At 44.5% G+C, this 12,636-nt stretch overlaps 1 long non-coding RNA gene across 1 annotated transcript; it reads left to right on the forward strand.

Annotated features, from left to right (window-relative positions):
- The first annotated feature begins 497 nt into the window (after window positions 1–497).
- On the forward strand, window positions 498–11,962 carry LOC147701971 (uncharacterized). The gene is made up of 2 exons (XR_015297207.1): window positions 498–636; window positions 11,346–11,962. It is a non-coding gene; the product is annotated as an uncharacterized LOC147701971 (long non-coding RNA).
- Window positions 11,963–12,636: the final 674 nt, after the last annotated feature.

Genomic DNA, 12,636 nt, shown 5'->3' on the forward strand with positions numbered 1-12,636 from the left:
TGAGGCAAATAACACTGTTCTCGATATGAATAGGGACACTACTGAAATTGGATATGAATCGCATTGTGTTGTATAGAAAAGTGAATGAACTGGATAAGGATATGAATGAATTGGATACGGTGAATTGTGTGTATAACACACACTGAAAAGCACATGACAGTGACAGCCAATCACAGTGGAGTTCAATGCAAGTTGCAGCGCTCCCTTAGACAGTGAACGGAGCAGGTCAGGAAGAGGAGGGATTGTAGGTTGGAACACATTGAAAAACACATGCAGAAACAGGCAGCATGGAGTCTAGCCACACCCTTTCCTGCTGTGCTGTTTGGATCAGAAGGCCGTCAATCTCATAGAGCTCAAAGCCTACCAATGACAGCCATGTATGTTGGCCTGCCCCCGCCAGTACCTTCTCGGGCAGCACTGGTCTCCTGGTGAAGCACTTCCAGCCGTATGTCCTCGCTAAGGCTGCCTTAGAGGGTTTTGGTGGACAGTGACACTGATTCGGTGCCTGCCAGTGCCGAAAAGCTACTCAAGTCAGCAAGTCGAGCCCCCCAGCCTGACTTCAAAACCCCGCACCTCCTTCTGAAAACATTGTGTAAGCTGTCCCAAGGCACACATCTATCTAAAGTATCGTGGAAGGTGAGTTGTTAGGTTAGTGGGCAACCTTCAAGCAGGGAGCGGGCAGAAAGCAGAGAATTAACTCGCAAACCGTCAGGACAGGTGAGTGAGAAAGCCGCAGCACGCGCCGGTATTTGCTGCTGCAAATGGAGGCCCCTAAGCGGCGGTCTCTAGCCCCCGGCCTCCGAAGCATAATCCCATGGCCAGCGCTCAGCTCACCATGGCACTGGTGATGCTGCAGCGCTCGCCCACCCCGAGCGCGGCATCCTCCGCAAGCACCAGCGAGGTAAGCCAGACCGGATGCGGGTAGGGGTGGCTAGGAAAGGACAGGGCTCAGAGGTGCAGGGTAGGCCGCATTATTCCTATGTACCTACAACAGGGGAGGGGAACTGAACGGCCGCTCCACACTGCCCGGGAATTTAGTTTCTTCTAAAAATGAAGACATTTTTGCATATAATTTCCTTCTGTCAGTTATGCTTCTACTATCAATGTAGAAAGAAATGAAATACTTTCAGCCCAGGCGGAAGGTGAGGGTTGGACATCCTTTAATTAATCTACCTGGTTGATGTGAACTTTTCTTTGATGCTTAGTTACATCCGTGGCGAATTATGTTTGTCCACCTCTCTAGTCAGTTTTATTTTGCAGCGGAACGGGAACGGAACCTGCATTTAATATATTTATACCAGACTGATGTGTGTTTTATTTTCTGCTCTGAGCACCCCTCACATGCATGTCGGCAAGGAGTATATGTTAGCCACGTGCGCCGAAGGATCCTGGAACATGCTCGCATCTGACTGCATGCCCTCGAGACATAAAAAGGTCCCCCCTTTTATCGTGCCCCAACCTCATTGTTTACCTGGTGTGCTGCTTTAGCAAAATGTCCGTCTCAACAGCTCCGTTCCAGACGGAGTCTAATCTGCTTTGCTGCTCCCAAAGACGTGGTCTGCAGAACGCAGCACAGTGCTCCAGATGTGAGCTCAAGGCATGACCACACAAGTCCAAATATTGTTCCATAAATGCACGAAATACTGTCTCTGCTCGATACAAATGGCCACCATATGCCAGATGAACACTTAAAGTTAGGACACCATACTCCAGAATGTTAGAAAATGACAAAATACTGCCCTGCGTAACAATGTACAGATTTCCAGATATGGAACCCATGACTAACCCAATATTGTAATCAAGATGTTTACTTACATTTGGGAGCCATATGTAATGTAATAATACTCCATAGAATGTTAGAGCAGGACACCATACTCCAAATAGGGTCTGCAGAACTGCCCACAGCGCTTTAATGTGTCGCCTATAACTGACCACCATAATCTAGATGTATGCCATACTCCAGGATATTACTGCAGGACTCCCTACTCCAGGGCTTTAAGTGGGCTGGGTCTTTCCAATGCTCATCACCAGCACTTGTTAAAAGCAGGTACCTAGACGGGTCCCTATCGGGCTCTCCATTTTTACGCTTGGGGTGAAAAAAAACTTTGCAATAGTACCATCCGTCACTGCTTTTGATGCAACTTCAAAGAAACTCGTGTTTCAGTTTTATACTGGACAAACATGGAACGCTTTACATGAGCACCAGTTACATTACTCCGGAACATATTAATTTGTTGAATCACAGGATGTTGAGCCAACCGCAAGCTCAAACCTACTTTCTCCGCTTGAAAGTCGACAGCTCTAGCCTTTCGCCACAACCTTGCGCACAAGAACTGAAACATTTTCAAAATGATATACAACAAAGTCATAGTTGTTGCTCATTTATCTTATGCAATTTACAACCATTGACAAAGCCATTAGTCCTGGCTTGTTGTAGGTGTAATTTGGCTTCTTGTGTTGTATAGCTGGATGGATGAATGGGCAGAAGCATTAAAATAACAATCTGGCAGCACACTGCTAAGTGCAGATTTTTAGCTTAATTGTTTTAAGCCACATCCTTAATTACATCGGCCACGCCCCTATGAGAGACCCCCCCCCCCCCCAAATTTGTTCAGCCCACTTAAAGCCCTGCCCTACTCCCTATGCTGCCGGCAGTACTGGACACAATGGTGGCCGCCATATTGTATATGTTCATTTACAGTTAGGCAACATTCTGTAGAATGTTAAAACAGGATACAATACTCACAAGGTGGCCTGCAGAACTGCCCACAATAATGTGGGTGTGGCCTACAGATCTGGCTCCGTACTCGGGTGTGGCCAACAGAAATGGACGTTATACTCGGGTGCGAGTTGCAGAACTAAACATAATACTTGGGAGGAGACACATGCTCAAGCAACTGGGCACAGTTTTGGCCCTCAGGACTGGATGCAATACTTCAGACTGGACCTAAGTATTCTCATGGAGTGACCTGCAGCGCTAACTACAAAGCACACTTTGCTGAACTGGACACAGTACTCAAATATTAGGCAAAGTGTTTGTCTGGGACAGAAAATAGACCCGGGCACCAAAATAAAAGTGGCCCCTTTAGCAGGTAGTTAAAAATGTAACCCAGATTTTCAAATTAGGTTGTTTTGAACATATAAAAAACATTGTATAGCTGTTGTGCAAAGTATGTGGGTCTGCATGCATTTGTCCTTGCTGGAGACAATATTTGGGATATTAGGAGAGTTAACATTAAACCCAGCCCACAAGACTACAAAACAGGCCCACAGACCAGCCTCTCAGACCAGCTCTTTAAACATTGCAAGATTTCTCTGTAGGCCAGTCAGACTTTGCTCCGGTGTGGCCTTTAGTCCGCAATACTAATGCGACAGCCTGGAGAACTGGACCAGTACCCTGAACTTAGGTATGGCCTACATAACAGCACACAGTACTCGGGTGTGGCCGCAGAACTGAAGACATGATTTCAAGTGTTACTTGTTGTACTGGACATGATGCTCTACTTTGTCTTCCTTCCGGCTTCAGTAACCAGTTGCCTCACATCTGTGTGGTCCTTAATCTTTGGTGTGATTTGCACATTATGGGTTTGACTCTGACAAGGTAATACGGTTTCCATTGCTGGTGAATTCAGTTGTGCTGCCCTTGTGTTTACCTAGTCCAAACCTGAGATTACCAGTGACTCTACACTGCCTGCCATCTCCCTCCCTCCCTAGGTCAGCGGCATGACACACTCTTGCAGCCACCCTCTCTTCATGCACCCCCTCTTTCTTCCACCTCTTGCTGTGCTAAGCTTAATGTATGTATGTGTGTGGCAGGTAGCACAACATGAGCAGGCAGGCCATATTCACAAATTGCAGTTCTTTGTTTTGTCCGCTGAGGAGTTGTGAAGGGGGTGGTGAGCAGCAAATATGAGAACCAGTTGTTCCATCACTGCTACAACTTGCTTCACCCTCTACCCCGCCGTCCGTAGGTGTTTCTATGTTAACTGCTGATTACAAAGCTGCACTTCGTAAACTTTAGTGAAATCAATGCTTTTTCTCTCCCTTTTCACATCTATGTGAAAGTCACATCTGGCCCCAGTCTAAGTATCTGTCCAAGATTAAAACGTGAACCGTGCCCCAAGCAACTCTTTCCACCTGTGCTGATTTTGCGCAGGTGTCTGCGATCAATTTCGCTTTATTTCACGTAGATTCGACTGTTCCTCGCACATTTGTATGTGGATCACGGAAGCAAATTATCAGTGGGATCAGCATGAGCATTGGGCAGTAGGAATGTAAGATGCTGGTACCGGTGGGCAGTACAAGCACCCAGCGCTTACAGCCACTATGAGCAGATGTCCCTAGCAACCAGTGTAAGAAGCTGGCACTGGTAGGAAGTAGGAGGTGACCAGCACTGATGGGCAGTGTGCAAAGTTGACACTGTTTAACATTGTAAGATGTAAGCACCAGTGGGCAGTATGAGGATTCAGCACTTAAAGGGCAGTATGCGAAAATGACATTAGTTGGCAGTATAAGAAACTGTTTTATGAGATGAAGAGTGATAGGGCCCGATCACTTACTGGACGTATATTGAGCAAAAATGTGTTTCATTATGATACTTGCCCTTTGACAGGGGGAAACCCCTAACCCCCTAATGTAAACAAGGTTCAACAAGGTTGTCAGGGCAAGATTCGTATCTCGTACTCTTTTAGGAAAAAATTCCAGTCAAACAAAGGTTCATATTGTTAGGTGTTTATAAGGGTGTTGTCACTCTATCCTTGAGAGTGAGTGAAAGAACAGCCAATGCGTGTTTCACCCCTTTACACGGCCATCCAGCCTGGGGCTTTCTCAGGGAGTTTTTAATTGGTGGGTTCGTCTGGGTCAATTAAGTTTCCTTGTTACTTCTCTAATATCGGGCGTAATGCCGTTACCGAAGTGCTCTTACTGATAATGTCGGTAACCGAAGCCCCAGGCTGGATGGCCGTGTAAAGGGGTGAAACACGCATTGGCTGTTCTTTCACTCACTCTCAAGGATAGAGTGACAACACCCTTCTAAACACCTAACAATATGAACCATTGTTTAATTTGAATGTTTTCCTTAAAGAGTATGAGATACAAATCTTGCCCTGACAATGTTGTTGAACCCAGTATAAGAAACTGGCATTGATGGTTAATGAGGAAGCTGGCACTGGTAAACCTTTTGAGAAGCTGGATTGGGTAAACAGTGTGTGACAAACTGGTATTTGTTGGCAGTACATGGGCAGAGCAGGAAGCTGGCACTGGCAGTAATTGCAAAACAAATGCACAGTTAAGCTGCAATAAGGGGGTACTGGTGATTTTGTGGGGACCAAGCAATGCTAGGAAATATAGAAAATGGTACTTGGGGTACTTTATTCTTCTATAAAACCAGATTACTATGCAACAGGCCAACAAAGCAATCGAAAGAGAAATACATCCAGGTCAACACATTGCGGACATGATCACGCAGCTGAATGGCTGTCAATCCAGCAGAGTTTAAACCTGTGACCATGAAGTCAAACACAAATTCCTGGAGCGAATGCATTGAGCTATCAGACCTGCCTTCAGCTCATCATGGTATCTGAATGAAGCAACATGCAGACAGATTATGATGTAGGTATTATCAAAAATAGGCAAGTCATGGTTGATTGGACTATCTAAAATTTTGCCACTTCAAATTATAGTTAAGAGGTATCCTTTCCACACATTTGTGTAAAGAATGTGACTTTTTGCATCAGTTTGTCACAAAAGGTAAACTTACAAACGAAATTCAGTGCATTTTTGCCATCGTAAATAGAAAAAGTCTACAAAATTTAAGCTTGGTGACAGTCTGCTTATATTTTCAAACTTGGTTGCCTTTGATAAGAGTGGCAATTACCTTACTGTATACTCCTTCTATTTAGTTATGTGTCTTTGTTAATTACCTAATTCCTACAGTAAAAAAATATGTATATCCGTTCTATGTAGTTATGTATCTCTATAAATGTATTACTTTACTCCTACTTTAGACGAAGAAAAAAGATACTAAAATAATATAGAAAATAATAAATTCAACCTTTGATTCTTTCGTATGCACTACTGTCTCACCCTATACCTCTCTCAATATATCATCTACCTCCACACTCTAACTCATCCCAAACCTCATTCTACTACTGTGATCGCCAAAATAAACCTTTCTAGACCCTCTCCCCTCTATCCTTGCTTGGTTCACCCAAAACCTTATGTTACCACTAGGATTTCCCTAATCCCTTTTAACCACATCCGTGCTGCCCCGATTTACCGCCGGCGCTGGGCCCCAATGTTAATGGGTGTGGTCATGACAGGACGGTTCCGTCATGAGCCCAGGTCGACCGATGCTCATGACGGAACCGTTCCGTCATGAGCATCGAAGGGGTTAAGACTCTTCCCTCCTCCAGCTCTCCTTTTACTCCACCCGAGGCTCCTCTTACAACTATGAGATCCTAAATAACACTTTCTAGACTCTCCCCTCTTCTATCTCTCCATTATCCTTTTCAATCAAACTAACAGATTGACATGTCCACCACTCAAATTAACACATATTTTTCTGCACTAACCCACCACTAATCATCTTTGGGTTCCGGAGCAGGGTACTACTCGCTGAAAAGCACTTTGTCTTGGCAGGGGTAGTAAGCGCTATCTAGGTACAATTACAACATATCTTTTTCCATCTGCGTATCACACACCACATCTTTCCTCTTCAGCATCCTCTTTTCATTGTTTCCTGAAGTACACTTACATCTCCTTCACTCCATTTCCAACACAACAAACCTACTCACCTGTAACACTGCATTTTCCTTTACTTTCATCTCATCGATATTTTGACAATTGTATACCCCCTTCACACAGTTGCACAGAAACACAATTGGAACTGAAATACGTGCCCATTGCTCTGTGCGCTCTACATGGGTTTAAATGATCATGTACTTTAACACGTTTTGACTCCCTGGCAGGCACTGTGAGAAACTTGGAATTCTGAGGGCTGAATCATGACCATTAATACAAATCAGGAGGGTACTAAATTCAAATTATGCACTGTATAAGTGTAGTACTACGGGGAAAAACATCTATATGGCCCCGCTCACATCCGCCGTTAGAGCACACTGACTCAACATCACATCGTACGCAGACGACACCCAGCTCATCCTCTCCCTATCCAATGAACCCATCCTCCTCAAACGCAACTTTAAAGACGGAATGGAAGCCGTCGCCAGATGGATGAAGAACAGCTGCCTCCAGCTCAACAGGTCCAAACAGAGATACTCATCACGGGCCCACACACCGATGCCTGGAACAACACCTGGTGGCCTTCCGCCCTCGGAGACCCCCATGGACCACACACGCAACCTCAGAATCATTCTGGAATCCAAACTCAAAATGGACCGACCGCCAGGTCAAAGCCCTCACCTCCTCCTTCTACCACACCTTACGCCTCCTCCGCAAGACTTTCAAGTGGATCCCCCCGAACACAGGAAAACCGTCACACAAGTCCTCATCAGTAGCAGACTTGACTATGGCAACGCACTGTACTCGGGGGTCAGCAAAAACCTCACCTGCAAACTCCAGAATGGCGCTGCCAGACTAGTCCTCAATCTACAGTGCCATTGCCATATCAGCCAGTACCTACCGACCCTACACTGGCTCCCCTGTGAGAAGAGAATCACCTTCAAGCTTCTCACTCACGCACACAAGGCCCTACACAATTCCGGACCCGCTAACCTGAACCACCGCCTCGTGTTCCATGCTCCCCGGCGCACTCTCCCTTCGGCCCGTATGTGCAACAACTGAATACCTCTGACACCATTTATTTATTTATTTATTTGCTGGTTTTTATAGCGCTCGAATCGACTCCAGATGGAGTATCTCTGCGCTTGGTGCTGACTAAACAGAAGATGTGAATTGGAGCAGATGCTAGATCTCATTTTTAAATAAGACGGTTTTCAGTTGCCTTCTGAATTTTAAGTGCTCAGTACACTGTCTTAGGGACAAAGGGAGTTTGTTCCATAATGTGGGTCCTGCAATTGACAGCGCTTTATTCCCATGCCTCGCTTTCTTGGCGCGGGGCACCACTAGGAGCAGATTATTACTTGATCTTAGTGTTCGGGATGGAATATAGGGAATAAATTTGTTTTCCAGATATGCAGGCCCTTGTCCATGGAGACATTTGTGTATTAGACAGGCTATCTTGAATTTTGTTCTTTGCCGGATCGAGAGCCAATGTAATTGCTCAAGGAGGGGTTTAGATGGAGTTCTTGGCGGAGCATTCAGAACCAGGCGGGCTGCTGTGTTTTGAATGACCTGGAGCTTAGCCAACACGCCTTCATTGGCAGAAAGCAGCAGGCCATTACAGTAATCGATCCGACTTAGCACGAGTGCCTGTACTAGCGTCCTCCTAAAGGAATCTGGCAGTAAAGGAAAGACTTTCCGCAGCAGGCTGATGGTATGGAAACAAGAACCCGAGATGAAGTTGGAATGCTGTTTTAGTGATAGTTCTTGGTCCAGACGGACCCCCAGGTTTTTCACTATCTGCTTGGGTTCTGGGGCTGCTCCCAAATCCTGTGGCCACCAATCCGGGGCCCATAGCATCCTGGCTTCTCCAAACAGCATGACTTCCGTCAATTGGACAAACAACTCATTGCCCATACGATTTTTTTAATTACCGTTGGGATATATGGATTTGCAGTTTTCTTTTTTCTTATTCAATTTGCAAAACCACCATACCCATCATTGGACATATTCAAACCAATTATTATCAATATGTACAGTTAGACAAAGCAATGTGTTCAGTGATTATGTACAGTGAAAAAAGCTTAAACATATGGTGCTTTATACATTCAAAAAAGGTGTGTCAAACAAAGGAAATCAAACAAAGACCAATTCTTCACAGGTACATATATAGATATGAACTTTACGTCCAGAAACAGTCCTATTAAATTCTAGGCAAGAGCAAGGGAAGATTGCTACTTTCTACTGTCCTCATGGTATTAGTGCTCTTTCTCGCCAAGAGGGATATCAGGGAAGTTTCTCACAACACAAAAGAAAGAAGGACCCTGAGTTTGGGGCTGGTTTAGTCCAGTTTGGGATCTACTTTCTGCCCGGTTCACCCAAGAACCTCTCTCAAAATGGGCCCATGCGTTTCAACCTTCTAAATGGCACTTCTTGTTGTGAAGGTCTTCATCAGGGAAGGTGGATGTTCAAAACAGGACTTGTCTACCGTGATACTTTGTATGTGGCCACGTGGAATCCAAATTATGGAGTCCTGGTACTTCTTAACTGTGGTGTGAGCTCGTTTCTTCGTTGTTATCTGCAGTCCGTTTCTTTCAGCCTGGGAGGGGTGTCATGCTCCCTCCAGTTGCCTCGGGTGGTCTTGGAAATAGCGCTGATTCTTCAAAGCGTACTGGTGGTTCTCTCTTACTTTTTCCAGTACCTTGTGAAGCACTCCCTCGCAGCAGTACCTAGGATCAAGAAAAGCAGAACAGGAGGGCGTTCTTCTCCCTCCTCGCGCCCAAGGCTTGGAACTCCCTCCCTCTACACCTCCGACAGATGGGATCACTTCCCAAGTTCCTAAAGGATCTCAAGACCTAGCTCTTTGATGGAACTCAATGAACCTCCATGAACTGCGGACCCCCCCCCCTTTCCTTCAGCACCCTGAGACTCGCTCAGGGTGAGTAGCTAGCGCTTTACAAACCCCTGATTGATTGATTGATCTTGGATATAGCTAACTCCCCATTAGGGAATGCAAGATTAAGTAAAACATGTGAAATATAAATAGAAACTAAATTGGTGACTTAGTTTGCCTTAACATTATTAGTTAAATGTGGGGAATTCTTTGGTATGTTGAGCCAGACTGAAGCCAAATACGTAGTTGACTTAGTATGCAACCGAGTGTAAGTGGTACACGATCCACCTCAATTTGAAATCTGACCAGCGGCAAGTAGATTTTTTTAATCAAAAAAGAAAAGGACAAAAATCCCTTTTCTCACCACGCCTAAGATGCAAGCAACTTGAATTTTTCCAAAAGCAAAGCTCCATTCCTTGAAATTGTGTGACAGTGGTGAAGCGGTAACAATACTATAGTCTCTAATGTTTAGCAAAGCAAACAGTAACATCTCCTGCACAATACAAAGTCACAATATATTACCAAATATCAGTTTTACAGCATCATTTGCATGGCATTTGTAATCTACCAACTTCTTATCCACAGCACTGAGTCCTGTCATTTGTGCTCCTTGGCAGCCACTAAACCAGAGCCAATCAGAGTGAATAATCCGCATGCGGAACATGGAAACGTCCCACCTATATATGCTTTTAACTTTGCATGTATGGCAGCTTTCTTAAGATCTTTAAAATCACTGCATGCTTTAAGACGATTAGATTGCACAAAACATAGTAATGTATTTTATTAATTAGGCATAACTGATGCAATCTCCGCCCTATAAAGTGTCACTTATGGGCGATAAGTGACACACAAATGGAGATAATATGTCTAACATGTTGAAATACAGGTAGATGGAAAACTTGGCTGTGTCACTGATGCCATTGACAGCAGCCAACCTGAGCTTTTGAAAATCCATTTCAGTTGGCTCAGGTGAGGACACTCAGAATCTTGTGTTATATGTGCCCATCACAGCACCTCCTCAGCTCTAGTGAGGCCCTTGGGAAGAAAAAGGAGGAGCGTAAGAGTGAGTTGCAGCATCCTCAGCCAATCAAGATTTCCTAGCCAAACAGGAACCTTCCCAGCTGCCACACTTCTTGGGAACAGCACTTATCTCTTTTCCCAGACCAAAGTAGCAAACACAATAATGTGAAAAGCAAACAGCCCCCGCATGTGGATTGTGCAAATGCAGTCCAGAGTGGCTGTCTTGGGACTCTCCCATTCTCACTGCCTTTCTAGGTAAATAATTTGCTTTTGTCTATGTTGTCACTCTGCTCACCTGCTCCCTGCAATTGCACCTCTACTTTATGGTCAGTTTCTCTACCATAACACATATACACAGTATACCTATGATGCCCGTACGTCTGACATGCTTTCCTCAACACCTGCCATGCTTACACCATGTTGAACAGGAGAAGCCTTCTATTAAAGGGAGGGGAAGGCGAGCAGGATTGTGGCGATGGTACATACTTTCACACCAGGACTAGAAGTGTTCTCTGTTGTTAAGCAGATAATCTAAGTTTCATGTGTTTTTTTGTGAAATGATACATAGCAAATCATCTGGGGTCTTTATTTATGGATCAATCATTACTGTATTCATTTAGCAGATGGAATAAAAACAATCACAATTGTTGCAGTAATTGTTTGACTAAAACATTTTTTCTTCTTCTTTAAGAGCTTGCATGTGAAGCCAGATTAAGACATTCAGTGTTTTGTGACTGGTACGAGCACAGTTCCACCATTTGGCTTTAATCCTCAACCATCAAAAGAGTTCCTGCATGCATACAAAAGCCACGTCTGAATGCCTGTTTCCAGAGGCAAACACTTGTGGAAATGTGTTCCGCCCCCCCTTTTCAGTATCCTATGAAGCATTTAAAACAAACAACTTTAGGATACTGGATTCACCTGGATTTGGACAGGCCTAATCATCATATTTAGATGATGGGTAGAATGCATGTATATATTACGAAGTAGTTATAGATACAGAATTTTGACCATACTGTTGTCTAGGAAGGTGTGGTAGTCTTATGGAAGCTCGTGAAATTCAAAGGCCTTGGGCTTCCGGAAAATCATCTAGTAGCATGGTGCAGGTCTCTGTGCCTTTAGAATAGCACATTTCTTTCCCTTCCTCGCTCGTTTATCATGGCATATTAGAAAAGACTACTGAAAAAACGTATTTTTCCTGAAACTTTGTCAATGTTTATTGCTGCAATGATCAATCAAGTTTTTTCCTAAACTACCTATACTAATATATTCTACATCAGTTGTCAATAAATAGATGTTCTTCAGATTGACAGTTCTCGTTTTCATCTTTTTTGCTATTTGTTATTTTTTTGATTTATAGCGCGCCCAATCACCTACAGGCCTCTAGGCGCTTGGAAATCGATGATACAAACAACAACTTGGCAGTACAGAGAGCGGGATCCACTAGTCTAGATAGTATTCATGGACCTCCTGAACAATAGCGTTTTTAAACCCTTCCTAAGGCGTAGGAGGTTCTCTTCCCTGCGCAGCGACTCAGGTAATGTATTCCATAGCTGAGGAACTAGCACAGAGAAGGCTCTTCCTCCCTTGGTAACAAGTTTGTACCGGGGGCAGACCAATAATTGAGAATCTGAAGATCTTAGGGTTCTCATTGGGCTATACACCTCCATGCGGTCTTTGATGTAGGCAGGCGCCAGCCCGTGGATTGCTTTGTGAGCTATACACAGATTTTTAAATTCCACTCGCTCCTTAATAGGGAGCCAGTGGAGGCTCTGTAGCAGGGGAGATGCTTTGGATCGTCTTGGCAGTCTAAAGATGAGACGAGCAGCGTCATTCATAATGACCTGTAACCTATTAGTCAGGGTTTTTGGCAGGCCAAGGTAAAGAGCATTACCGTAGTCTATCCTCGAGATCACGGTAGCTGCGACAATGGAACGTAGCATGGATTGGGAGATGACAGGTACTAGCTTACGTAGCTGTCG

The sequence above is a fragment of the Lissotriton vulgaris genome, chromosome 7 (genome assembly GCF_964263255.1).
Source record: "Lissotriton vulgaris chromosome 7, aLisVul1.2, whole genome shotgun sequence".
Taxonomy (NCBI): domain Eukaryota; kingdom Metazoa; phylum Chordata; class Amphibia; order Caudata; family Salamandridae; genus Lissotriton; species Lissotriton vulgaris.